The sequence below is a fragment of the Coregonus clupeaformis genome, chromosome 26, assembly GCF_020615455.1.
Source record: "Coregonus clupeaformis isolate EN_2021a chromosome 26, ASM2061545v1, whole genome shotgun sequence".
In the NCBI taxonomy this organism is placed as follows: Eukaryota; Metazoa; Chordata; class Actinopteri; order Salmoniformes; family Salmonidae; genus Coregonus; species Coregonus clupeaformis.
This window is the reverse complement of record NC_059217.1, coordinates 35,462,205-35,489,819: the sequence shown is the minus strand read 5'-3', so window position 1 is coordinate 35,489,819 and position 27,615 is coordinate 35,462,205. Positions and strand designations below refer to the sequence as shown.

The following is a 27,615-nucleotide window of genomic DNA, read 5'->3' as shown; positions in this document are numbered from 1 at the left end:
AGGCAGCCTATAAAGTACCAATAACAGTCTGAAAACTCACTAAATATAGCGTTATAAAGTTGCTAAGTTGGCAATGCTCACTGGGTAGCTTCGTAAGTAAAAAAATAAAATAAGGAGTGCAATTCCTCAAAATGTTCTTATGAATTCATAGTTTTCTTATGAACTTTGTAAATGTATTTTGTAAGAACTTAAATATCTTCTTATGTGGCATTGACAGATGATAGGATTTGGCCCACTATAATAAAGCATTGATATTTCCATTTTATCACATTTAATTATCTGCTTTGTCTTTAGATAATTTTAAATTGTACTTGGCTCGCGAACCCTTTTATTAAAAAAAATATTACAAAAATACATTATTTTTCACACTATAGCCATCGGACTATAGATAGATCAAAATCGCAAAAATGGATAACCAAGGGAAAGCGCAATAAAAACTTCAGCAAACAAGACCTTGAAGTGATGGTGGAGGAAATAGCAGCCAGGAAAAGGTTGCTGTTGGGGAGACTCGATAACTGCAAAGACCAAAAAGAGGATGGGCGAGAGTGGCCGAGTCCGTCTCTGCGGTGGGGGGTATAGAGAGGGGGGGTATTGACCATTCATGTGGACCAGCTGGACAAGAAGGTATTGTCCATGATAGGAAGACGGTGGCAGAGGGACTGCAGTCGGGTATCGCCTCGGAAGACTGTGCGATGGGTAAGTTAATTAGCCAACATTGTTACCGTTAGCTAAATTCTTTGCAAATTGACAAGCTACCGTTAGCTATATAACATGATTATTGTAATATATTGTTAATTACTAGCTAGATAATGTACGTTTAATTCGTTTTCTTGCTGTATTGAAATGTCCGGAAGCCAACTGGCAGTGACGCAAGAAAACGTTCATGGTTACAAAAGTATCCAGTCGTGTTTGTGTAATTTTACACTAGTTTACTTCTCTCATCATATTAAGTAACAGAGTTAGCTGCAGTAACTAGGCCTACAACTTTTGAAACTTCGTTGTCATGTTGACACAATGTGTCTGTCCTTACAGAAATAACAGACAGGACCTCATCCATATGCCCCTGTACCCCGATGTGGGAGCGAGCCATGGATCATCAGGATCATATGATAGAAGAGCAAGCAGAGGTAGGTGTTTGTTTGAATTTCAAATGTTGTATGTTTATTATTCTTCTAGAATTGTCCTATGTCCTACAACACATCATTCCCATAATAGATTAATTGTATTTTCTCAACAGATCATCACTTAAGACACAGAGGAGATGTGCCTGTCTCAGATCCTTATCCATCACGACACTCCAATGTATGAGTCAGTGCCACCCTGGGCAAGGAGGCCTGCTGGTGCGGAGGAGATGGTGGCTGTCCAGAGGACACTCCTTGTGGAAGTCACGGGCCTGCGCAGGAGGAGCTGATCTGCTGAATGCAGATAGAGAGACATTAGCCCTGGAGAAGGAGAAGTTTGCCATGGAGAAGCGAAGAAGACTTGAAGATGGATATCCTAAAATAAATCTGGTTCGATATCATACAGACCTCCTTTTTGTCATGTGAATTTCCTCCTTATGAGGTTATTCCTTGCTTGTTGGCCAGCATTGTATCTACCATCGGCATTGTGGTCAGCGGCAACATCCTGGTCAGGTACAGCTGGTGGAATGTCTGGTATCCTGTTTTTTAAGCAAATATTGTGCAAGATACATGCTGAGGTTATGGTCTTGCATGTTTTTCTGGGGTGTATAAAAGAACGCCCCCAGAGCAGTCAATGCATTTGAATCTGGATTTTAAGACTCCGATAGATCTCTCTACTAAACTCTTTTTCATCTGAGCATGGTTGAAGTTCTCTTCTGCGTCATTGTTACTGTGTAGGATTGGTGTCATGAGCCATGTTTTTTGTTCATAGCCCCGGTATCACCTAAACCCCCCAAAATATAAAGTAGTAAATTGATATAAGAATCAACACTATTTTAAGTGTACTGTGGACCACAACACATTTACACATGTATCAGGCAGGTAAAGGAAAAAAAGGGTTAGTGATTTCTTCACCTAATAGCCATCCATCAGGAATGTGCCTTTCCTCAAACTTGACTCCAAGGGCTGAATGTGATAGAACGAAGGAGTCGTGTGCTCCCGGGCCATTTGGCAACAACATTTTGTGAAGGCTAGTGTGGCATCGCAGACTACTTGTACATTGACATAGTGGAAGTTATTTTGATTAAGATACATTTACTCCTCGTCACGTGGACTCTGTCAACAATATGTTGAGGTAAGAATCTGAGTATAATGGTTATATGGATGTCAACCCCAATACATGTTCATGTCATCACTTTGACTACCACTACCAATTTCTGTATGCTACCTATGCTACCAGCTCATACGAACGTGAGTTAGCATTTAGCAGTCCCTTCTTCAAAACCTGAAAAGGGACAACTTCTAAATATTATGCAGCGAAAACAGTCAAATACCCAAATCGGACTTTAGTAGCCACATTATGGGCCTGTTACAATATGTAAGTAATTACGGATTTGACTAATATCCACTTTGTTATATCAGATGTGTGTGGGCCAATGACGGCGTCCTGCGTTCCATCGATCTCTTTACCGCATCTATCGCCAAACTTCAGAAATACTGCTCATTGCTGCACAAAACACCTTAGCTAGATGTAACATGGACCTCATCACAAAAATGTCAACATTATTTACAGATTCATTGTTTTAGCTTAGATTAATTCAGCCTGTTTTAGACCAACCTCTGCAGGGTCGTTACAACCGGATGCATCCGGTTTTCAGGGGAAATGGAAAGAGAACCTGTGACTCGACTTCTGCTTTTGGACGTTAATAAGGCAACACTCCATCTTAACTTTTCTGTCTGTCAGTGAGGGAAGCCAGTAACTATGGAGCGAACCTTCGCACCGATGCCCACTCACTGACATAATCTCCCTCACTTCTAAACCAGCATTGGTCAGTTTCTGGTCTGTCGTGGTCCTGATGCTGTGATTTGTGTATGTAGTTGTTCCAGCTGCCCTGCAGATCTTGGGTAGAAGTGCTGCCAGATGGTTCACGGCCATCGGCTATGATGTGTACCAGATCGAGTCCCCGATACACTCTTGTCATGACTTGCCCTCATGAGTTGAGGATCAAATATGCCGGCTAGGCAAAGGTTTGAACACCCCCTTTCCTGGGGGGCAGTTTTATGACCGGTCGTAAATACAGTGCAGACTTTCTCTTCCTTGCCATGAGGTATTGGGAGAAAGGACCCCTTTGTTAAGAAAGGAAGTCTTCCCGCCAAAACTCCAACATCCAAAAGTGGATAATGAAACAACATTCCTACTTAAAAGTATGTGGGAAATGGTTGGTGGGGACTTAAAGAACAATCGTCAAATTCGTTACTATGTTGTGATGTCATTAAAGACGGTGGAACAACATAACTGTATCTCTGGGGGGGGGAATACACTTCCCAGTTATGAGGTTTGCATCTAATTGTTGTATAAAACGAATGATTAAATATAATAATACTTTTGTGAAGATAACAATTTGATTTTAGCATTCTAGATGAGATTATTGTTTTCCATATTGATTTGTTCTCAGGCAGTGGCCACGCCCAGATGAGCACAAACATGATGGAACACCCCTTTTACCCCGAGTGCATAAAAAGCCTTGAAAAACAAAACAACCTTTAGACCAGCAGACATGAAGCGTCAGCCATATGTTGCAAATGGTTGAATTTCTACTAGACCAGCAAGCCCCACGGCTTAAAATGGTTGAAACTCTACAGACCAGCAGATGTGAAGCGTGAGCTAAACGTTGCAAATGGTTGAATTTCTACAAGACCAGAAAACGTGAGACGTTTGAAATAGAGAAACTCTGAAACTCTCAACCTCTACACGAGGTGAAGAAGAAGACAATGCACTAGACCTTATCATCTCAGTCTGCAGCTGGCATGTAAAGTCGTCTAGAGAACTTTCACTAAAGACACGAGTTGGGAAGGACATCCCTTTCCGACAACCGCTGGTATATCTGAGGTATCCATTCTAACCAGCACTACAACCAGAAACTCTACCAAGGACATTGGGATCTCTGGTGTCACTCAGTCAGAATGGGCATCAGCGTTTCATTTATTTTCCCTACCCTTGCCCCGCTTGTTAGATATTATGCATATTGATAGCAAACAGCAGCAATCTCAATGATCAGACTGAAAACATGCGAGGAAAACTGATCAGGTGAAATTATGAAGTGAGTGGACAGAGAAATACAGTTTCACTCTATCCAATCAGAGCAGCAGGATCAACGTACAGCCCGTCCTTCTCTTTACAGACAGACAGTTTAGTTATTTAGACCACGTAGAACCTCGCACATGAATGACTGACATGAGAAAGATGCCTGCTGTCACACAAAAATTAATTTTTTTCCGATCACAGATAATTACAAAAAATACTCGGATCAAAATCATATCCAGAAAATTGCCAATCTGTTACGATACTAGTTTTGTCCAACTACTCGGTACACCCCTAGTTTCTACACTCTTAGAATGTTCTTGCAGTACGAACAATTATTCATTAATTTTCATAAGGTTGGGAAATTATGGAATTTTGGGCCTGATGTATAGTGCTGTGTTATGAAAATGTGAAATAAACTTGATGTGATGTTACTTGCTTCAGGGTGACAATGTGTTTATTGCACACAGTAGATATTTTGTTGCAAGTGATGGTCGAATGGATAGTCCTGGCCATTGTGCTCAGTTCAGCTCAGGAAATTGTGACAGTTGTGACCATCCACGAAAGGGAAACCCAGCGGAGCTCCTGCAGAATGGAGAAAGAGGGCTTTATAAGGACAATGGACAAGTTGCTGACCCATGGTCCCACTAACTGAAGTGTGTACTGATGGCCACACCCAGATTTCTGCCAAAATGAGTAAGTTCTGTTTATTTTTTATTTAACAATACACAAACACAACTAGACAACAGACACTAAATGGCTTCAATAATGTCAACTCATAGTATTTTGATTAGTAAATTAATCTCTCAATGGGATTCAAATTGTGTATACTTCTGGGGTCAGTCCCCTAATCTTTTGAATGGGTTTGAGGATTATATCAAATTCTTGGAAATGCGGTCATTTAAAGGTCCTACGCAGAATGGCCCGCCCGTTACCCAGACCTGAATCCAATTGAGCACATCTGGGACATCATGTCTCGCTCCATCCACCAACGCCACGTTGCACCACAGACTGTCCAGGAGTTGGCAGATGCTTTAGTCCAGGTCTGGGAGGAGATCCCTCAGGAGACCATCCGCCACCTCATCAGAAGCATGCCCAGGCGTTGTAGGGAGGTCATACAGGCACGTGGAGGCCACACACACTACTGAGCCTCATTTTGACTTGTTTTAAGGACATTACATCAAAGTTGGATCAGCCTGTAGTGTGGTTTTCCACTTTAATTTTGAGGGTGACTCCAAATCCAGACCTCCATGGGTTGATAAATTTGATTTCCATTGATAATTTTTGTGTGATTTTGTTGTCAGCACATTCAGCTATGTAAAGACAAAAGTATTTAATAAAATTATTTCATTCATTCAGATCTAGGATGTGTTATTTTAGTGTTCCCTTAATTTTTTTGAGCAGTGTATTTGAGATTTGAGATTCTTCAAATAGCCAACCTTTGCCATGATGACAGCTTTGCACACTCTTGGCATTATCTCAACCTGCTTCATGAGGTAGTCACCTGGAATGCATTTCAATTAACAGGTGTGCCTTCTTAAAAGTTCATTTGTGGAATTTCTTTCCTTCTTAATGCGTTTGAGCCAATCAGTTGTGTTGTGACAAGGTGGGGGGTATACAGAAGATAGCCATATTATGGCAAGAACCGCTCAAATAAGCAAAGAGAAACAACAGTCCATCATTACTTTAAGACATGAAGGTAATTTAATATGGAACATTTCAAGAACTTTGAAAGTTTCTTCAAGTGTAGTCGCAAAAACCATCAAGTACTATGATGAAACTGGCTCTCATGAGGACCGCCACAGGAATGGAAGACCCAGAGTTACCTCTGCTGCAGAGGATAAGTTCATTAGAGTTACCAGCCTCAGAAATTGCAGCCCAAATAAATGCAGAATTCAAGTCACAGACACATCTCAACATCAACTGTTCAGAGGGGACTGTGTGAATCAGGCCTTCATGGTCGAATTGCTGTAAAAAAAACACTACTAAAGGACACCAATAAGAATAAGAGACTTGCTTGGGCCAAGAAACACGAGCAATGGACATTAGACGGGTGGAAATCTGTCCTTTGGTCTGGAGTCCAAATTTGAGATTTTTGGTTCCAACCACCGTGTCTTTGTGAGACGCGGTGTGGGTGAATGGATGATCTCCGCATGTGTAGTTCCCACCGTAAAGCATGGAGGAGGAGGTGTTATGGTGTGGGGGTGCTTTGCTGGTGACACTGTCTGTGATTTATTTAGAATTCAAGGCACACTTAACCAGCATGGCTACCACAGCATTCTGCAGCGATACAGCATCCCATCTGGTTTGGGCTCACCTCCAGGCTGTGTAAGGGCTATTTTACCAAGAAGGAGAGTGATTGAGTGCTGCATCAGATGACCTGGCCTCCACAATCCCCCAACCTCAACCCAATTGAGATGGTTTGGGATGAGTCAGACGAAGGAGAGTGATTGAGTGCTGCATCAGATGACCTGGCCTCCACAATCCCCCAACCTCAACCCAATTGAGATGGTTTGGGATGAGTCAGACGGTAGAGTGAAGGAAAAGCAGCCAACAAGTGCTCAGCATAAGTGGGAACTCCATCAAGACTGTTGGAAAAGCTTTCCAGGTGAAGCTGGTTGAGAGAATGCCAAGAGTATGCAAAGCTGTCATCATGGCAAATGGTGGCTATTTGAAGAATCTCAAATATAAAATATATTTTGATTTGTTTAACACTGTTACTACATGATTCCATATGTGTTATTTCATAGTTTTGATGTCTTCACTATTATTGTACAATGTAGAAAATAGTCAAAATAAAGAAAAACCCTTGAATGAGTAGGTGTGTCCAAACTTTTGACTGGTACTGTACATAATACCAAATAATATATAATATTATACATTATACCAAAGTCAATATTAGCCATCTGTAAAATCACCTAAACAATCAATTTGTGCACTATGAATTTAGGTGTCACGGATTCAGCCGAGGCTGCCCCTCCTCCTTGCTCGGGCAGGCTTCGGCGTTCGTCGTCCCCGGAGTACTAGCTACTGCCGATCGTTGTTTCGGTGTTTGTCTTGTTTGGTCTTTATTGTTTACACCTGTTTCCCATTATGTTGGATTGTATTCCCTATATTACCCCCTGTCTCTCATTGGTTATTGTGTGTGATTGTTCTTTGTCATTTCGGCAGTTGCTTTGTATTACGGGTATTTGTGTTTTCCTCCCTGTTTGGAGGTTTGTTGTTTTTGAACGTTAATTACTGTGTTCAGTAAAAGTACGTTGCCAGCCGCTCTGTGTCCTGCGTTTGACTTCGCTGACCGCATACACGTCACGTGACAGAATCACACACCTAGACATGGAGTCAGCAGGAGTGGCGGTGCCAGCTGGATCAATGGAGGAGCGCGTAACACAACAAGCGGCCATGATCCAGGCTCTCGGCACCGCCATGGAACGGGTGGTGAACACCATGGAGCGATGGAAAAGAGGAGGCTTGCCCACACCTCCTCCAACGATACCACCACCATCAGCTATACCCATCGCTTCACCTCCGGGGTCCAGTGGGATTCGGCTCTCGCTCCCGAGGGCTTATGATGGCACCGCGGCCGGGTGTCAGGGTTTCCTGCTCCAAGTGGAACTTTACCTGGCAACCATCCACCCGGTGCCCTCGGGATACGAGAGCGTGTCCGCCCTCATCTCCTGTCTGTCCGGCAAGGCGCTGGAGTGGGCCAACGCCGAGTGGGGGGGAATAGACGCCGCTACAGTCAACTATGCAGAGTTCACCCGCCGCTTCAGGGCGGTGTTCGATCATCCCCCAGAGGGGAAGGCGGCGGGTGAGCGTCTGTTCCACCTCAGACAGGGGAAGAGGAGCGCGCAGGAGTTCGCACTGGACTTCCGGACTCTGGCTGCCAACGCGGGATGGAATGAGAGGGCCCTCATAGACCACTACAGGTGCAGCCTGAGGGAGGACGTGCGTCGGGAATTGGCCTGCAGGGACACCAACCTACGCTTCGATCAGCTGGTGGACATGTCGATTCGCCTAGATACCCTGTTGGCTACCCGCAGACGTCCGGAGTCGGGGCCGTCCATTCCATCCCCCAGCACTTCCGAGCCGAGCCCTATGGAGCTCGGGGGTGCTGGTGCTAGGGAGACTAGGAGAGAGACCAGGAGAGAGGCCGTCCCCTGCACCAACTGTGGCCGCAGAGGACACACTGCGTGTCAGTGCTGGGGAGGGTCTCCTAGGAATCGAGGCAGTAGGCAGCGCACTGATGAGTCATTCCAGGTGAGTAAGCACCCAACTCACCCAGAGCTCTCTGTTGTACATATGTGTATTCAAGTTGTGTTTCCCGAGGTTTCTCCTCACTCCCAGCATAAGGCGCTAGTAGATTCAGGCGCAGCTGGGAATTTTATCGATCACCGGTTCACGTATAAGTTAGGGATTCCTATTGTACCAGTTGATGTGCCCTTCCCCATCCATGCCCTAGATAGCCGCCCTTTGGGGTCGGGATTGATTAGGGAGGTCACAGCGCCACTTAAGATGAAGACGCAGGAGGGCCATGAGGAGATTATACGGTTATATTTGATTGACTCTCCTGCGTTTCCCGTGGTGTTGGGGCTTCCCTGGTTAACATCTCATGACCCCAACATTTCATGGCAACAGAGGGCTCTCAAGGGATGGTCTGATCAGTGTGTCGGGCGGTGTGTAGGTGTTTCCGTAGGGGCAACGACGGTGGAAAGTCCGAACCAAATTCCCACCATGCACATTCCTCCTGAGTATGCCGATTTGGCACTCAATTACCACCTCATCGACAGGGGGATTGTGCAATAGACCTCCAGGTAGGCGCTGCGCTTCCTCGTAGTCATGTGTATCCTCTGTCTCAGGAGGAGACGGCGGCTATGGAGACATACGTCACCGAATCTCTGAGACAGGGATACATACGATCGTCCACTTCCCCTGCGTCCTCAAGTTTATTTTTTGTGAAGAAGAAGGATGGGGGTTTACGCCCGTGTATTGATTACCGTGGTCTCAATCAGATTACAATCAAATACAGCTATCCTCTCCCTCTGATTGCTAATATGACGGAGTCATTACACGGGGCGCGATTCTTCACAAAATTGGATCTCAGGAGCGCGTACAACCTGGTGCGCATTAGGGAGGGAGATGAGTGGAAGACAGCATTCAGTACCACCTCGGGTCACTATGAGTACCTCGTCATGCCATACGGTTTAATGAATGCTCCTTCAGTCTTCCAATCGTTTGTGGACGAGATTTTCCGGGATTTGCATGGACAGGGTGTAGTGGTGTATATTGATGACATTCTAATATACTCCACTACACGAACCGAGCATGTGTCCCTGGTGCGTCGGGTGCTTGGTAGACTGTTGGAGCATGACCTGTATGCAAAGGCGGAGAAATGTCAGTCCTTCCAGGAGTCCATCTCCTTCCTGGGACATCGGTTGTCCGCGTCAGGGGTGGAGATGGAGATTGACCGCGTTTCAGCCGTGCGTAATTGGCAGACTCCCACCACGGTGAAGGAGTGTCACGATCGTCGTACGGAATAGACCAAGGCGCAGCGTGATGAACGAACATGTTTATTTATCTATAGTGATAAATACTGACAATGAACAAAACAACAAACGACTCGTAACGTCCTAGGTAACATAGACCAACACGGAACAAGAACCCACAAACACAAAGGGAAAAACAGACAGTTTAAATATGGCTCCCAATCAGAGACAACCAGCCACAGCTGACACTCGTTGCCTCTGATTGGGAGTCACTCAGGCCAACATAGAAATAAACAAACTAGAACTCCCAACATAGAAACAGAACACATAGAATGAACACACCCTGGCTCAACATATAGAGTCCCAGAACCAGGGTGTGACAGTACCCCCCCCTAAAGGCGCGGACTGCGACCGCGCCTCAACCAGAGCAAAACAGGGAGGGCTGGGTGGGCATTCCTCCTCGGCGGCGGTTCTGGCTCCGGGCTTGCCCACCACCCTCCAATAATCCCCCATAGCGCCCCTGGTCCGGTCTGGCCCCGCTGGCTGGAGCTGAACTGGACGTAGCAGGAGCGGTTAGCTTCAGCTCCGTTGTGGAGCAGTTGACCGGTACCTGATTAGGCACCGGTGACCCAGGCACGGGTTGTGCCGGACTGACGACGCGCACCCCTGGCTTGGTGCGTGAGACAGGGACGGACCGGACCGGGCTGACGATGCGCACCCCTGGCTTGGTGCGTGGAGCAGCAACGGGCCGGACCGGGCTGACGATACGCACCCCTGGCTTGGTGCGTGGAGCAGGAACGGACCGGACCGGGCTGACGATACGCACCCCTGGCTTGGTGCGTGGAGCAGCAACGGGCTTTACCAGGCTGACGACTCGCACCCCTGGCTTGGTGCGAGTAGCAGGAACGGGCTGGACCAGGCTGACGACTCGCACCCCTGGCTTGGTGCGAGTAGCAGGAACGGGCTGGACCAGGCTGACGACTCGCACCCCTGGCTTGGTGCGAGTAGCAGGAACGTTCTGGACCAGGCTGACGACTCGCACCCCTGGCTTGATGCGTGGAGCAGCAACGGGACGGACCGGGCTGACGATGCGCACCCCTGGCTTGGTGCGTGGAGCCGGAACGGACCGGACCGGGCTGACGATGCGCACCGTAGGCTTGGTGCGAGGGGCAGGAACGGACCGGACCGGGCTGACGATGCGCACCGTAGGCTTGGTGCGAGGGGCAGGAACAGGCCGGGCCGGGCTGGTGACGCGCACCGTAGGCTTGGTGCGAGTGGCAGGACCAGGCCGGGCCGGGCTGGCGACGCACACCGTAGGCTTGGTGCGAGTGGCAGGAACAGGCCGGGCCGGGTTGGCGACGCACACCGTGGGCTTGGTGCGAGGGGCAGGAACAGGCCTGGCCGGGCTGGCGACGCACACCGTAGGCTTGGTGCGAGTGGCAGGAACAGGCCGGACCGGGCTGTGGAGACGGATAGGAGACCTGGAGTGAAGAGCGGCCACAACCCGTCCTGGCTGAATGCCTACCTTCACACACTCCGTGTGAGGCATCCGCACAGGACGTACAGGGCTGTGTACCCGTACTGGCATAACAGCACGTGACACTGGAGCAGGATATCCGGGACCGCGGAGAGGCATTGGAGACCACGAGCGTTGAGCCGGCACACTCCGTCCTGGCTGCATACCCACCTTCGCACGACACGTGCGGGGTGCTCGCACAGGACGTACCGGACTATGCCGGACCACTCGTGGCACAGTACGCCGCTCCGCATACCGCGGAACCTGCCCCGTCCCATGCTGCCATGCCTGAGTACGGGAAGTTGGTTCCGCTCTCCATCCAGGCTCCGCCAACCTGCCTTCTGGCCCCCAAAACCCGGTGGCCTCCTCTCCAAATCGTCCTGTGGCAGCCTCCTGCTGCCCAGTCGCCCATGCCGTGTGCCCCCCCTAAAAATGTTTTGGGGTTGCCTCTCGTCCGTCCGAGGATGACACTGCTGACGCCGCTGCTCCTCTCTCGCCATGGCCTTAATCCTAGCCCATGGCCCTTTTCCCCCGAGCATGTCCTCCCAGGACCACACTTTGCCCACCTGGGCCATCGCCAACCTCTCCATCTCCTTTCCCGGCGCTTCCTCCCATGTCCAGTCTGCCTGCTCCTGGACACGCTGCTTGGTCCTTGTATGGTGGGTTCTTCTGTCACGATCGTCGTACGGAATAGACCAAGGCGCAGCGTGATGAACGAACATGTTTATTTATCTATAGTGATAAATACTGACAATGAACAAAACAACAAACGACTCGTAATGTCCTAGGTAACATAGACCAACACGGAACAAGAACCCACAAACACAAAGGGAAAAACAGACAGTTTAAATATGGCTCCCAATCAGAGACAACCAGCCACAGCTGACACTCGTTGCCTCTGATTGGGAGTCACTCAGGCCAACATAGAAATAAACAAATTAGAACTCCCAACATAGAAACAGAACACATAGAATGAACACACCCTGGCTCAACATATAGAGTCCCAGAACCAGGGTGTGACAAGGAGGTGCAGTGGTTTTGGGGTTTTGCCAATTACTACCGGAGGTTTATCCGGGGCTTTGGACAGGTAGCAGCTCCCATCACCTCCCTGCTAAAGGGGGGCCCGGTGCGTTTACAGTGGTCGGCTGAGGCGGACAGGGCATTTAGACATCTGAAAGACCTGTTCACCTCGGCTCCGGTGCTGGCACATCCGGATCCCTCTTTGGCGTTCCAAGTTGAGGTGGATGCGTCCGAGGCGGGGATCGGTGCTATACTGTCTCAGCGCTCGGGCACGCCACCAAAACTCCGCCCCTGTGCTTTCTATTCTAAGAAGCTCAGTCCGGCGGAGCGCAATTATGACGTGGGGGACAGGGAGCTGCTAGCGGTGGTTCAAGCCCTGAAGGTGTGGAGGCATTGGCTTGAGGGGGCTAAACACCCTTTTCTCATTCTGACTGATCATCGTAACCTGGAGTACATCCGGGCAGCGAGGAGACTGAACCCTCGTCAGGCTAGGTGGGCCATGTTTCTTACCCGATTTGTATTTAAGCTCACTTATAGACCAGGGTCACAGAACGCTAAGGCAGACGCCCTGTCCCGACGATATGACACAGAGGAGAGGTCCATTGAGCCCACTCCCATACTTCCGGAGTCTTGTCTGATGGCACCGGTGGTGTGGGAGGTCGATGCGGACATCGAGCGGGCGTTACGTGCCGACCCTACTCTCCCACAGTGTCCAGAGGGACGGAAGTACGTGCCCTCGAGGTCCGTGATCGACTGATATATTGGGCTCACACGTCAGCCTCCTCTGGTCATCCTGGTATTGGTCGGACAGTGCACTGCCTTAGTGGGAAGTACTGGTGGCCCACTTTAGCTAGGGACGTGAGGGTTTACGTTTCTTCCTGCTCGGTGTGCGCCCAGTGTAAGGCGCCTAGACACCTGCCCAGAGGGAAGTTACAACCCTTACCCGTTCCACAACGGCCGTGGTCTCACCTATCGGTTGATTTTGTCACGGACCTTCCCCCCTCCCAGGGGAACACCACGATCTTGGTCGTTGTGGATCGGTTTTCTAAGGCCTGCCATCTCATTCCTATGCCAGGTCTCCCTACAGCCCTACAAATGGCCGACGCCCTGTTTACTCACGTCTTCCGGCACTACGGGGTGCCTGAGGATATAGTGTCTGATCGGGGTCCCCAGTTCACCTCTAGAGTCTGGAGGGCGTTTATGGAACGTCTGGGGGTCTCGATTAGCCTTACCTCGGGTTTTCACCCTGAGAGTAATGGGCAGGTGGAGAGAGTAAACCAGGATGTGGGTAGGTTTCTGAGGTCCTATTGCCAGGACCGGCAGGAGGAGTGGTCGGGGTATATCCCCTGGGCAGAGATAGCCCAAAACTCACTCCGCCACTCCTCCACTAATCTTACGCCTTTTCAGTGTATGCTGGGTTATCAGCCGGTCCTGGCACCCTGGCATCAGAGCCAGATTGAAGCCCCTGCGGTGGATGAGTGGTTTCGGCGCTCGGAGGAAACATGGAACGCTGCGCATGTCCATCTGCAGTGGGCTATCAGGCGGCAAAAGGCGAGCGCCGATCGCCACCGCAGTGAGGCTCCGGTGTATGCACCGGGAGATCGGGTCTGGCTCTCGACCAGAAACCTGCCCCTTCGCCTGCCCTGCCGGAAGCTGGGTCGGCGGTTTGTGGGGCCATTTAAAGTCCTGAGGAGATTGAACGAGGTATGTTATAGGTTAATTGCTGCCCATTAATTACCGCATTAACCCCTCATTCCATGTGTCTCTCCTCAGGCCGGTGGTAGCTTGTCCACTCCAGGAGGATGAGGTACGAGAGGCTCCTCCGCCCCCACTAGACATCGAGGGGGCTCCGGCGTACTCAGTCCGTTCCATCTTGGATTCGAGGCGTCGGATGGGGGGTGTGCAGTATCTCGTGGAGTGGGAGGGGTACGGTCCGGAGGAACGGTGCTGGGTCCCTAGGAGGGACGTCCTAGATCCCTCCCTGTTGAGGGATTTCCACCGGAGTCATCCGACTTGCCCTGCTCCGCGTCCTCCTGGCCGGGTCCTGGCAGGGTCCTGTGCCGCGCGTCAGGGGGTACTGTCACGGATTCAGCCGAGGCTGCTCCTCCTCCTTGCTCGGGCAGGCTTCAGCGTTCGTCGTCCCCGGAGTACTAGCTACTGCCGATCGATGTTTCTGTGTTTGTCTTGTTTGGTCTTTATTGTTTACACCTGTTTCCCATTATGTTGGATTGTATTCCCTATATTACCCCCTGTCACTCATTGGTTATTGTGTGTGATTGTTCTTTGTCATTTCGGCAGTTGCTTTGTATTACGGGTATTTGTGTTTTCCTCCCTGTTTGGAGGTTTGTTGTTTTTGAACGTTAATTACTGTGTTCAGTAAAAGTATGTTGCCAGCCGCTCTGTGTCCTGCGTTTGACTTCGCTGACCGCATACACGTCGCGTGACATTAGGAGTCTACAATCTCACCATGTTAAAGGGAGTGTAGCACCTATTTCTCAATGCTAGAAACGCATATAATAGTAATTTAGAGCCCCCAAAGAAAACATTCCCTAATTACAAACTCTTAAATAAATTGTTATAATATTGTAATATTGTAACTATTTTAATGCTATATTGATAGTAAATGTACCAATTATATGACAAGGTTACAACAGTCCTACCTTTTCTATTGTCAATAATTCCATTTAGCCCATATTCTTGATAAAAAATATATGTATTCTTCATTAACAATGTTAAGGTTTGAGACCACAAAATCAACCAAATCCGTTAATAACTATATTGAAAATACTGTGATTGAAGAAAAATAGTTCAGAGGTAAATTTATACAAATTTTTAAAAGGTAATTATCATTTCTACACACTTTCTACCTGGTTTTAATTGTTCGGACTGGTGTATTAGAGGTACAATTATAAAAGAAATGTAGGTTCATTATCATTTCTACACACTTTCTACCTGGTTTTAATCGTTTGGACTGGAGTATTTTTCAGGGTTTCTTGTTTTTACTCTGACACTCGCAACCAATTCAAAACCCGTCGCGACCCACCAGTTGAGAATCGTTGTTCTAAAGCATCTCAAACAGCCAGCAGCACCAGCAGAGACCGACCATTATCACAGGTTTCAGTGAGCATTGAAGTGAACAGGGTTAGTGAAAGCCAGCTTGCTACCTCTATGCTAACATTAGCTAGTTATAGAGCTAGCTACCGCATTTAGTCTTCCGTCTAAATAACACTGATAAAACGAATCAAATTTAAACATGTCTGACAGCTGTTGGTAGGTAACTGCTGGTGCTGTCATTCTATAGATAGGCTTGTATTATGGGAAAGAGTAGTTTTGGCCACTACAGAGGTCACTGTTACTGTATATAGCCCTATGGCTGGGGCCAAAACTGTGTGTGGATGTCTCATCTGATGGATCTGCGCAGGTTGATGCGACACCTCCAGCAGAATTGTATTCTATATCTCGAAGATATTCCCTACACTGGCCTGATGGCACTCTTGTTATCGGCAGAATTGAGTGGGAAAAGTCGCTAAATGCTATCAAAGCCATAGAAACCCTCAGTGGCAAAACTCCCCAAAGGCATCCTGAAAAGTAGCTGAATTTGCCGCTAGGCTATTTTAACAATGAAAGTCTCTGGAAAAGTCTGAAAACTTGCTAAATATAGCGACAGTCACTAAATTGGCAACACTGGTCTCGGGACAACCCGTCAGATGCAGAGAGAGGGAGATCACCCTCAAGTGATTGGGGCCAAGAAAACGTTTTCTTTACTGTTCACGTAACTCTTGAGGGAATTCATCATCATCGCACAAAGTGAGTCGCAGTGTTTCGAGAGCTAAATAAAGCTTCCTTGTCCGGTGCTAGCATAGCATTAGTATGTCGTTAGCATTCTCTCCGGTGTGGCTGATGCTCCGTTTATGGGTCAGGACACATTCAGGCACAGAGAGAAAAATAAGTTAACCTTTCAAGGGCAATGCTACCTACACTATTTATAGTTGCAGATGCGCGTATATCACTATCTTTTGATGCTTGGGTGCTTCGTCGATTAGCAGATGAGATGAGTAAAGCCTAGCGGTGCTGGGAAGACCACCTGTCGTCGCTCAAGGGCAGCACGAATTATTGGACAGGAGAAACTCATTTGTTTTTGTGTAACATGAATCCCCATAGAATGCTGAAGGCTACAGCTGATTCATTCACACCATGAGAACGGATCCAGGTAACTTTTTTCACAAAAACACAACAGAGACCATCAGCACCGATTTTGAAAGTTCCACCTGGTGCGTTACAGTAACTCACTGATGCATTGGGCTGTCTTACAAATATTTTCGGAGATTGAATTAAATGTGGCTAGTTTAGCTGTGTTGTGTGAATGCATAACAGCTAAATCACATCCGGGGCAGCAAAGGGATTGAAATGGGAAGGTTTTCGGTTCCAATCCCAAATAGATACAATCGAAAAATGGACTAGAGTCTGTTAAAGCACATGTTAACAAGTTATAAATGACAGCTCCAATAAGTTCCCTGTGGTTAACAACGTGAATGAGAGGCTTGTAAAATCATGACTCTTTTGAGTTGTCTGTTCATCGTTCGTTGGTAGGGGGTCCTGCATGCTCTGGGCATTACTGACTCAAATGAATGAAATTAGTGAAAATATTATTTATTTGACTGTACGAGTCGAAAAGATCAGTCAGTAAAAAGAGCTGAACTTCCCATCACTACTCCCCACTTTGAGAACCACGCGCTAGTGTCACGGTTTCGGCCGAGGCTGCTCCTCCTCCTTGTTCGGGCAGGCTTTGGCGGTCGTCGTCCCCGGAGTACTAGCTGCCACCGTTCGATGTTTCATGTTTGTTTGGTTTTGTCTGTTTGTACACCTGTCCCTTGTTAGTGTTTGATTTGGTTGCCTATTTAGTTTTCGTGTGTGGGGGCAGGTGTTATGTGGTATTGTTCATTGTCAAGCTGTTGCTCTGTTGTATACTCTCGTGTTTGTTGTTTTTCCCGAGAGTCCGCACTGTGTGCGCTTTATTAATTTTTACGCACTGTGTGTGTTGTGCGTAATTTTGTACTTTGCTTCCCGGTTGGGTTGGCTGTTCGCCTGTTTGGTGCTGCATTTTTGTTTACTAAAGTCTGTTGACGAACGCCCGTGTTTCCTGCGCTTGATTCCCTCACCGCATCCACACTCAACACCTGACAGAATACCACATCCCACATGGAGTCAGCAGGAGCACCCGCGCCGACAGAAGTCATGGAGGACCGTCTTCGTGGACAGGAGGACCGGATTAACCAGATCGGTCACGCCTTGGATCGGGTGATGAACACTCTCCACCGATGGGAAAGCAGCGGGGTACCCACGCCCCCACCTACCGGACCATCCCCATCGGTCAGTCCTCCTGTCCACATTCCGGAACCCAGTGGGATTCGGCTCTCGCTCCCGAGGGCGTACGACGGCTCCGCTGCCAGGTGTCAAGGGTTCCTGCTACAGGTGGAGCTCTACCTCGCCACCGTACACCCGGCGCCCTCGGGACACGAGAGCGTCTCCGCCCTCATCTCCTGTCTCACCGGCAAGGCGTTGGAGTGGGCCAACGCCGAATGGAGGAGAATGGACGCCGCTACCATCACTTATGCGGAGTTCTCCCGCCGCTTCCGGGCCGTGTTCGACCATCCACCAGAAGGGAAGGCGGCGGGGGAGCGTCTGTTCTTCCTCCGACAGGGGATGAGGAGCGCGCAAGATTTTGCCCTGGAGTTCCGGACTCTAGCGGCAGATGCAGGGTGGAATGAGCGGGCCCTCATAGACCATTTCCGTTGTAGCCTTCGGGAGGACGTCCAAAGAGAGTTGGTGTGCAGGGATACCATGTTGACGTTTGACCAACTAGTCGACATGGCCATTCGGTTGGACACCCTGCTCGCCACCCGTGGACGTCCCGGATGGGGGTCGCCCATTTCACCCTCCAGCACCTCCGAGCCGAGCCCTATGGAGCTCGGAGGTGCTGGCGCTAGAGAAAGGAGGAGTAGGAACCCGAGGGGGGCCGTCCCCTGCACCAACTGTGGCCGTGGAGGGCACACCGCGGCTAGGTGTTGGGGAGGGTCCCCCGGTGGAGGTGAAGGCAGGCCACGCATTGGGGAGTCCTCCCAGGTGAGTAGGCGCCCTACTTACCCAGAGCTTTCTGTCGTTCACATAACCTTGCCTGTTTGTTTTCCACAGGTAGCACCTCGTTCCCAGCATAAGGCGCTAGTCGATTCAGGCGCAGCTGGGAACTTTGTAGATCGCCAGTTCTGTGTAGAATTAGGGATTCCTCTCCTACCCGTTGATAAGCCTTTCCCTGTACATGCCCTAGATAGCCGTCCGTTAGGATCTGGGTTGATTAGGGAGGTCACAGCGCCCCTTAAGATGGAGGCGCAGGGGGGTCATGAGGAGACAATTCAGCTCTATCTGATTGACTCTCCTACGTATCCGGTGGTGCTGGGGCTTCCCTGGTTGATTACCCATGACCCTACTATATCGTGGTGAGAGAAAGCTCTTAAAGGGTGGTCTGCTCAGTGTGAGAGGCTGTGTCTGGGTGTTTCCATAGGGGCGACCTCGGTGGAAAGTCCGAATCTAATGCCTGCACTGCATATTCCCCCCGAGTATGAGGATTTGACACTGGTGTTTAGTAAGACTAGGGCGGCGCAGCTGCCGCCTCATAGACAGGGGGATTGTGCGATAGATCTCCAGTTAGGAGCAGCCCTCCCGCGGAGCCATGTGTATCCCTTGTCTCAAGAGGAGAGGAAGGCGATGGAAACTTACATCGCCGAGTCTCTGAGACAGGGATACATACGGGCCTCCACTTCACCTGCTTCCTCGAGCTTCTTTTTTGTGAAGAAAAAATATGGAGGTCTGCACCCGTGTATTGATTACCGCGGTCTCAATCAGATTACGGTGAAGTACAGCTATCCACTTCCTCTGATTGCGACTATGACGGAATCATTACACGGTGCTCAGTTCTTCACAAAATTGGATCTCAGGAGCGCATATAACTTGGTGCGCATTAGAGAGGGCGATGAATGGAAGACAGCGTTTAGCACGTCCTCCGGTCATTACGAGTATCTCGTCATGCCATATGGGTTAATGAATGCTCCCTCAGTCTTCCAATCCTTCGTCGATGAGATCTTCCGGGACATGCAGGGGCAGGGAGTAGTCGTGTACATAGACGATATTCTGGTGTACAGTTCTACCCGAGCAGAGCATGTAGCCCTGGTGCGCCGAGTGTTGAGGAGGCTGTTGGAGCATGACCTATATGTCAAGGCAGAGAAATGTCTGTTCTTTCAGAAGTCGGTCTCCCTTTTTGGGTTATCAGTTGTCTGCGTCAGGGGTGAAGATGGAGGTTGACCGGGTGTCAGCTGTGCGTAGATTGGCAAACCCCAACCACTGTGAAAGAGGTGCAACAGTTCTTGGGTTTTGCGAATTACTACCGGAGGTTTATCCGGGGTTTTGGACAGGTGGCAGCTCCCATAACGCCTCTGTTGAAGGGGGGTCCGGTGCGCTTGCGGTGGTCAGCTGAGGCGGACAGGGCTTTTGGGAGACTGAAGGACCTGTTTACCTCGGCGCCGGTGTTGGCGCATCCGGATCCCGCTTTACCATTCCAGGTAGAGGTAGACGCGTCCGAGGCCGGTATTGGGGCCGTTCTCTCACAACGGTCTGGCACACCACCTAAACTCCGCCCCTGTGCCTTTTATTCTAAGAAGCTCAGTCCGGCGGAGCGGAATTATGACGTAGGGGACAGGGAGCTGTTAGCCGTGGTACAGGCCCTAAAGGTGTGGAGGCATTGGCTTGAGGGGGCTCAACACCCTTTCCTCATTTTGACTGACCACCGTAACCTGGAATATATCCGGGCAGCTAGGAGACTGAATCCTCGCCAGGCTCGCTGGACTATGTTTCTAGCCCGGTTTGTGTTTAAGATCACTTACATCCCTGGGTCCCAGAACGGGAAGGCAGATGCCCTGTCTCGGCGGTATGACACGGAGGAGAGGTCCGTTGAGCCCACTCCCATACTACCAAAGTCTTGTCTGGTTGCACCGGTGTTATGGGAGGTCGATGCAGAGATCGAGCGGGCGTTACGCACCGACCCAAGTCCTCCACAGTGTCCAGTGGGTCGGACGTACGTTCCGCTCGAGGTACGCGATCGCCTCATTTATTGGGCTCATACGTCCCTCTCCTCTGGACATCCAGGTATCGGCCGGACAGTTCACTGCCTTAGCACTAAGTACTGGTGGCCAACGTTAGCCAGGGATGTGAGGATTTATGTCTCCTCCTGTTCGGTGTGTGCCCAGTGTAAGGCGCCCAGACATTTGCCCAGGGGTAAGCTACAACCCCTGCCCGTTCCACAACGACCCTGGTCCCACCTCTCGGTGGATTTTGTTACCGACCTTTCCCCCTCGCAGGGGAATACTACCATCCTGGTCGTTGTGGATCGGTTCTCGAAGGCCTGTCGTCTCCTTCCCATGCCGGGTCTCCCTACTGCCCTACAGACCGCTGAGGCTCTGTTCACCCATGTCTTCCGGCATTACGGGGTACCCGAGGATATAGTGTCTGATCGAGGCCCCCAGTTCACCTCCAGAGTGTGGAGAGCGTTTATGGGGGTTTCGGTGAGCCTTACCTCGGGTTACCACCCGGAGAGTAATGGGCAGGTTGAACGTGTCAACCAGGATGTGGGTAGGTTTCTGAGGTCTTATTGCCAGGGCCGGCCGGAGGAGTGGGCGAGATACGTTCCATGGGCCGAGATGGCACAGAACTCTCTCCGCCACTCCTCCACCCAACTAACCCCTTTCCAGTGTGTGTTAGGGTACCAGCCGGTTCTGGCACCTTGGCACGAGAGCCAGATCGAGGCCCCTGCGGTGGATGAGTGGGTGCGGCGCTCGGAGGAGACATGGAACGCTGCCCACGTTCATCTGCAGCGGGCCATCCGTCGGCATAAGACGAGCGCCGATCTCCACCGCAGTGAGGGGCCTGTGTACGCACCTGGAGATCGAGTCTGGCTCTCGACCAGGAACCTGCCCCTCCGCCTGCCCTGCCGGAAGCTGGGTCGGCGGTTTGTGGGGCCATTCAAAGTCCTGAGGAGGTTGAACGAGGTGTGTTACAGGTTAGAACTGCCTATTGATTACAGGAATATTAACCCCTCGTTCCATGTGTCTCTCCTCAGGCCGGTGGTAGCTGGTCCACTCCAGGACTATGAGATAGAAGAGACTCCTCCGCCCCCGTTGGACATCGAGGGGGCTCCGGCGTACACTGTGAGGTCCATCCTTGATTCGAGACGCCGGATGGGGGGTCTCCAATATCTCGTGGAGTGGGAGGGGTACGGCCCGGAGGAGTGGTGCTGGGTGCCGAGGAGGGACATATTAGACCTGTCCTTGCTGACCGAGTTCCATCGGGGTCATCCTACGCGCCCTGCTCCGCGTCGTCCTGGTCGTCCCCGAGGCCGGGATCGGCGCACGGCTGGAGCCGCGCGTCAAGGGGGGGTACTGTCACGGTTTCGGCCGAGGCTGCTCCTCCTCCTTGTTCGGGCAGGCTTCGGCGGTCGTCGTCCCCGGAGTACTAGCTGCCACCGTTCGATGTTTCATGTTTGTTTGGTTTTGTCTGTTTGTACACCTGTCCCTTGTTAGTGTTTGATTTGGTTGCCTATTTAGTTTTCGTGTGTGGGGGCAGGTGTTATGTGGTATTGTTCATTGTTAAGCTGTTGCTCTGTTGTATACTCTCGTGTTTGTTGTTTTTCCCGAGAGTCCGCACTGTGTGCGCTTTATTCATTTTTACGCACTGTGTGTGTTGTGCGTAATTTTGTTCTTTGCTTCCCGGTTGGGTTGGCTGTTCGCCTGTTTGGTGCTGCATTTTTGTTTACTAAAGTCTGTTGACGAACGCCCGTGTTTCCTGCGCTTGATTCCCTCACCGCATCCACACTCAACACCTGACAGCTAGCTCACCCGACCTGTGTTTATTGACACTTTGCTGGTCCAATCAGAGGGCCGAGTGTGCGTTTCACTAGCCAATCAGTTGCACGTTATATATTTTGCAAGCGCATGCTGCAGCTACTGTCTCTGGCTGCGTGGAGAGTAATCCACAGTGTGCCACAAAACGAGTGAAAAAACCTGGCCAGATAATTTCAAGTCAAATATCTCAAGTAAAAGTTGAGTTCTCAGTCTTGATGCTCGAAGTCTCAAGTCATCAAATTTGTGACTCAAGTCCAAGTCATGTGACTCGTCCACACCTCTGCTAATAAGAACCTCTATTGTACCATGTGTGTGTCAATGCCTGGTTTGCATGAATGTCACCATGTAACGTCTGGCACCACATTTATACTGAACAAAAATATAAACTCACATGTAAATTGTTGGACCCGTGTTTCATTAGCTGAAATAAAAGATCCCAGAAATGTTCCATATGTACAAAAAGCTTATTTCTCTCAAATGTTTTGCACAAATTTGTTTACATCCATGTTAGTGAGTATTTCTCTTTTGCCAAGATAATCCATCCACCTGACAGGTGTGGCATATCAAGAAGCTGATTGAACAGCATGGTCACTACACAGGTGTACCTTGTGATGGGAACAATAAAAGGCCTCTCTAAAATGTGCAGTTTTGTTACACAACACAATGCCACAGATGTCTCAAGTTTTAAAGGGAGCGTGGAATTGACTGCAGGACTCTCCACCAGAGCTGTTGCCAGAGAATTGAATGAAATGTATTTATTTCAATTGACTGATTTCCTTATATGAACTGTAACACAGTACAATCTTTCAAATGGTTGCATGTTGCATGTATATTTTTGTTCAGTGTAAATATTCTGCAGATACCACAGGAGAACCACATTCAAAAAGGACAGTCGGAGGGAAAATGTGGGCTGAATGAGCTGAGATTTTGAAGGCCGTTGTGGCTTGGAGCAGCAGAGGAAAAGGATGTATTCCTATTGGGTTCAGAACATTAAATACACATGAAAAATGTACACCACATTGGAAAATAGCGGTGGTTAAGCTGGGAGGTTCCAGATGAATAATAAAAAAATATCTGCCTGGCCTTTTCCCAAAGTCTCCTGTTTATATACAGTAAAGGAAGAGATGCTTAGGCCTATCCCAAGAGAGAGAGATAAGAGATATGCCAGTGACATGCATTTCTTTATGACAGATGGCTACTTCATCTGCTATACAGATATAGACTTGCAGAAGAAGGTTCATTTGTTAATAAGTTTGACAACCCTCCCCTATTTTGGACCACCCCTTCCCCCCAGTAAATTGCGATCTGGCCCTTAGATGGTAGGGTAAGTTTTTATATTTTGTTTTTTATATGTACACCAGTCCAGTTTGTGGCGGCAATGCAACATTGGATGCAAACCTCCATAAAACCTAATTGAAGAAACCTCCATAAAACCTAATTAAAGAAACCTCCATAAAACCTAATTGAAGAAGAATGTGTTGGAGGGTAAACGTCTGAACAACTGACTGTCAATCTGTTTTATTGTTTTATATCACTTATATATAAATGAGATGAAACATATGTAAGAGGTTTTACTCCTTTTAAATTCAGTTTTTGGGGATTTAGAAGGTTTTACACAGAGTGTGTTTTCAAAGCCTTTAAGTGCACAAGGTGACGACTTGCCTTGTCACAGCTCCCAAATCTTGACCAATCCAGACTTCTAAGTGAGGCTGTTTTCTCCACTAGGAGCTTCAAAAGGAATCCTGAAGTAAGTCAAGTACTTTTGAATGTGACTTACAGCCTGTTGTGCTTTGATAATCGAGGTTGCAGCATGCACTCCTCCTGAAGGAGCACATGGGGGAAAAAAATGCCCTGCCTTAGACTAAGAGACGGTGATTGAGATCTGAGGTCCGGGCAGACATCAGACTTCCAGATGTTTCCTTCAGCGCAGAGCAGACTGACAGCTGTAATGGGCTCTATATACTCACCTCGCACAGTAATCCTATGCACGCTAGCACACATAACGTAATCTCCCAGCCCTTCTAATGCGACTAGCCCCGATGCTCCTCCCTCTTTTTCCCCTGCCCCACTACAAAGTTTCTCCCTGCAGGCAGTCCCTGAGTCTGAGGTGCTAAAGGAGCTCCTTAAACTTGATCCCAAAAAAACATCTGGGTCAGACGGTTTAGATTCTTTCTTCTTTAAGGTTGCTGCCCCTATCATCGCCAAGCCTGTCTCTGACCTTTTTAACCTGTCTCTCCTCTCTGGGGAGGTTCCCATTGCTTGGAAGGCAGCCACGGTGCATACTTTATTTAAAGGGGGAGATCAAGCTGATCCTAACTGTTACAGGCCAATTTTGTATTTTGCCCTGTTTATCAAAAGTGTTCCGAAAGACTTAACAATAATCGACTGGCTTTCTTGATGTCTATAGTATTCTCCCTGGTATGCAATCTGGTTTCCGCTCAGGTTATGGATGTGTCACTGCAACCTTAAAGGTCCTAAATGATGTCACCATTGCCCTTGATTCTAAGCAATGTTGTGCTGCTATTTTTATTGACTTGGTCAAAGCTTTTGATACGGTAGACCATTCCATTCTTGTGGGCCGGCTAAGGAGTATTGGTGTCTCTGAGGGGTCTTTGGCCTGGTTTGCTAACTACCTCTCTCAAAGAGTGCAGTGTATAAAGTCAGAACATCTGCTGTCTCAGCCACTGCCTGTCACCAAGGGAGTACCCCAAGGCTTGATCCTAGGCCTCACACTTTTCTCAATTTACATCAAAAACATAGCTCAGGCAGTAGGAAGCTCTCTCATCCATTTATATGCAGATGATACAGTCTTATACTCAGCTGGCCCCTCCCTGGATTTTGTGTTAAACCTCTACAACAAAGCTTTCTTAGGACAGTGTCAGCGGATTCCTTGTCCTCACAGCATAATTAGCATCATTATTTAGATACCACAGAATGGCGACGAGGACCTTTGGGACGTGTTGCGTCTCTCCAGCGTTCCATTCATGAGCTACGAAGTGACTCCCGCTCAAGACGCCGGCAGATAAGGTGAGATTTGCTTATGTGGGTGTGTGCGCTGAGGAGATGTACCGTTTGAAAGACTTATGTGTGCACTTTGCTGTTATTTGCTGTGGGATAAGAATCCGTTCTAAATTTCTAAATTTGTTTGCGTTGACAACAACGCAAACAAGGGGGAGTGTCTATAGGAATTGAAAGTACTGGACACAGGGATATTTTGCTTGAAGAAAATTCAAAAAGAATACAATGAAGGAATAAGGCCAAGGAAAAATGTATACTAATTAGGACGTCGTTGATCTATGGAAAGCCCTCAAACGAGGCGATCATTAGGATGGGCCGAAAATCCTGAAAACTCACCAGGTTGATTTTTGACGTCAGTTCTGGGAATTGGGGTTTGTGGTAGATATTGTGGTAGAGAGCAAATATGCCACTCCCCTGCCTGCACTGAGCTGCTGTGACATGCAGACAGAGAAGGAGGGGCAGACTTACACACGAATAAAGTATTCTGTTTGTTAAATCGGCTGTTGCTTAACTATGAAACTATTTGATTGAGATCTATTGAATTTATAAATGAGAGATATGGTGACGGATTAAAAATAAAAATAATTAAATTAATAAATAAAATAAAATGTTATTGAGCTATTTATAATATTCCTGAGTTAAGCTGTTTGCTTATTTCTTAGCGCGAGTGCGAAAATAAGTATGACTAAAAGGGTATTGCATGGTTGAAATAACCCAGTGAGTGCATAAAATACAAAATTCTTGTCTGTTCCTTTGTTCTTCTATCATATGAGAGACGAGAAGGAGGGGAGAGAGAGAGAGAGAGAGAGAGAGAGAGAGGAGGTGCTGACAAGTGTGTCACGCGACAGTGTGTGCTGCAACGGATCAAGTCAAATTAAGGCTAGTACTGTTCTGTTCACAAAACGTACCTTCCCATTAGAGGATATTTTGTGTGCCTAGCATATTTCATGTTGTGACAATTTGACAGGGACTTGGCAACAGACTGATCAATTGATGTAATTAAGAATTGCATATTGGAGTTTTTTGTGCATGAGTTGGTTTGATTAGAGTTGTGTTGGAAATCCAGCACTGACATTATTCTGTAAAATTAAGGTAATTGGGTGCTTATTAAGCAATTGGTTTGTGGGTGCTGTAGTGCTGCTGGATTAGAGGTCTTTCTTTTTTGGATTGCTCTGAAGTTGACTACTTTCCTTTACTTTTCCTGATCGGATGTGGTAAGATTGCCACTAATTAATAATTTGGTAAAATAAATAAATTAATAAAAATACATTAATTAATAACAAATAAATTAATATATTGATTGATTAATTAATTAATTAATAATAAACCCACAAAAAAAGGGAGGGAAACATAAGCTACATAGTCTAAAATAATAAAATAATTCACAATAAAGGAATATAAAAGAGTTGTTACAATGGGGAAAAAGGACATAAAAACTATGAAAGTAATTACTCCTGTTGATGTAGTAGAAAATAGTAATCCTCTAGTTAATGGTATTGCAAGGTTATCTGGAAAATGGAATAAACGTTGGCCTGACATTGAACAACCATGGCCAGTGGAAGGGACTCTTAACCCTGACGTCATCAACATAATGAAAGTGCTTCTGTCAATTTATAAGGCAGATCAAAAGAAGGGGGAAAAAAGGGAACAACGTAAAGAAAAGAGACAAAGAGAGCTGGGTGTTCTTAAGCTGTTTGAAAATGAAGGACAAAAACTGATAAAAGATACCAACGATAAAAGAAACGGCGGTATAGAGAAAATGGTAAAAGAGGTGAAGGTGACAGAAAAACTAATGGCAGAAGTCAATACACCTTTCTCACATATGGATTCAGCAAAAAGACCCCCAACTTACGAGAAAGAAGTAGAGTTTAAGGACGTCTATCCTCAGCTTCCAATGATCATTCAGGAGGGTGATTATTGCATCAGAGATGAAGATGAACGAATAATAGAGAGAGGACAAGCAGAAACGACCATAAAGATGAATCCAAACTCCAAAAGTAAGAAGAAAACGAGATGTCTGGAAACTAAGGCTGGAGTGAGGTTCAGGAGGATGGAACTTGAAGATGATGATGATGATGATGATCAGAGTGATTCAGAAGAGATCATGGGTGGATATGACCCTGTGATCAGACGGAGGTTGGCCAGAGCGGAAAGAAGGGGTGATGGATGTTTGAAGGAGAAGGATACAAGATATTCGAGTTCTGATGAAAGTGAAGATGAAGACAGCGATAAAGATTTGGAGATTAAAGGTGCTTCATATTCAAGAGGATTTTATCCTACAATGATTAGCACAAAATAAATAGAAAGAGATATAGACCGATGCGTATCATGCCTGGATAAGGCGAATAATTTAGAAGAAGTAAGAGAACTGGAAGAACAACTCAAGAAGCTGAAGATACAGAAGAAAAGACTGCTGAGAAAAGGA

The 27,615-nt window shown here is 48.0% G+C and overlaps 1 protein-coding gene and 1 long non-coding RNA gene across 2 annotated transcripts in view; one reads left to right on the top strand and one right to left on the bottom strand.

Annotated features, from left to right (window-relative positions):
• The window catches only part of LOC121540720 (protein inscuteable homolog), a 117,015-nt gene that overhangs the window by 45,816 nt on the left and 43,584 nt on the right, over positions 1 to 27,615 (bottom strand). The window lies entirely within an intron of this gene.
• Positions 646 to 1,624, top strand: LOC121540721. Its single transcript, XR_005995538.1, has 3 exons — positions 646 to 696; positions 1,033 to 1,127; positions 1,238 to 1,624. It is a non-coding gene; the product is annotated as an uncharacterized LOC121540721 (long non-coding RNA).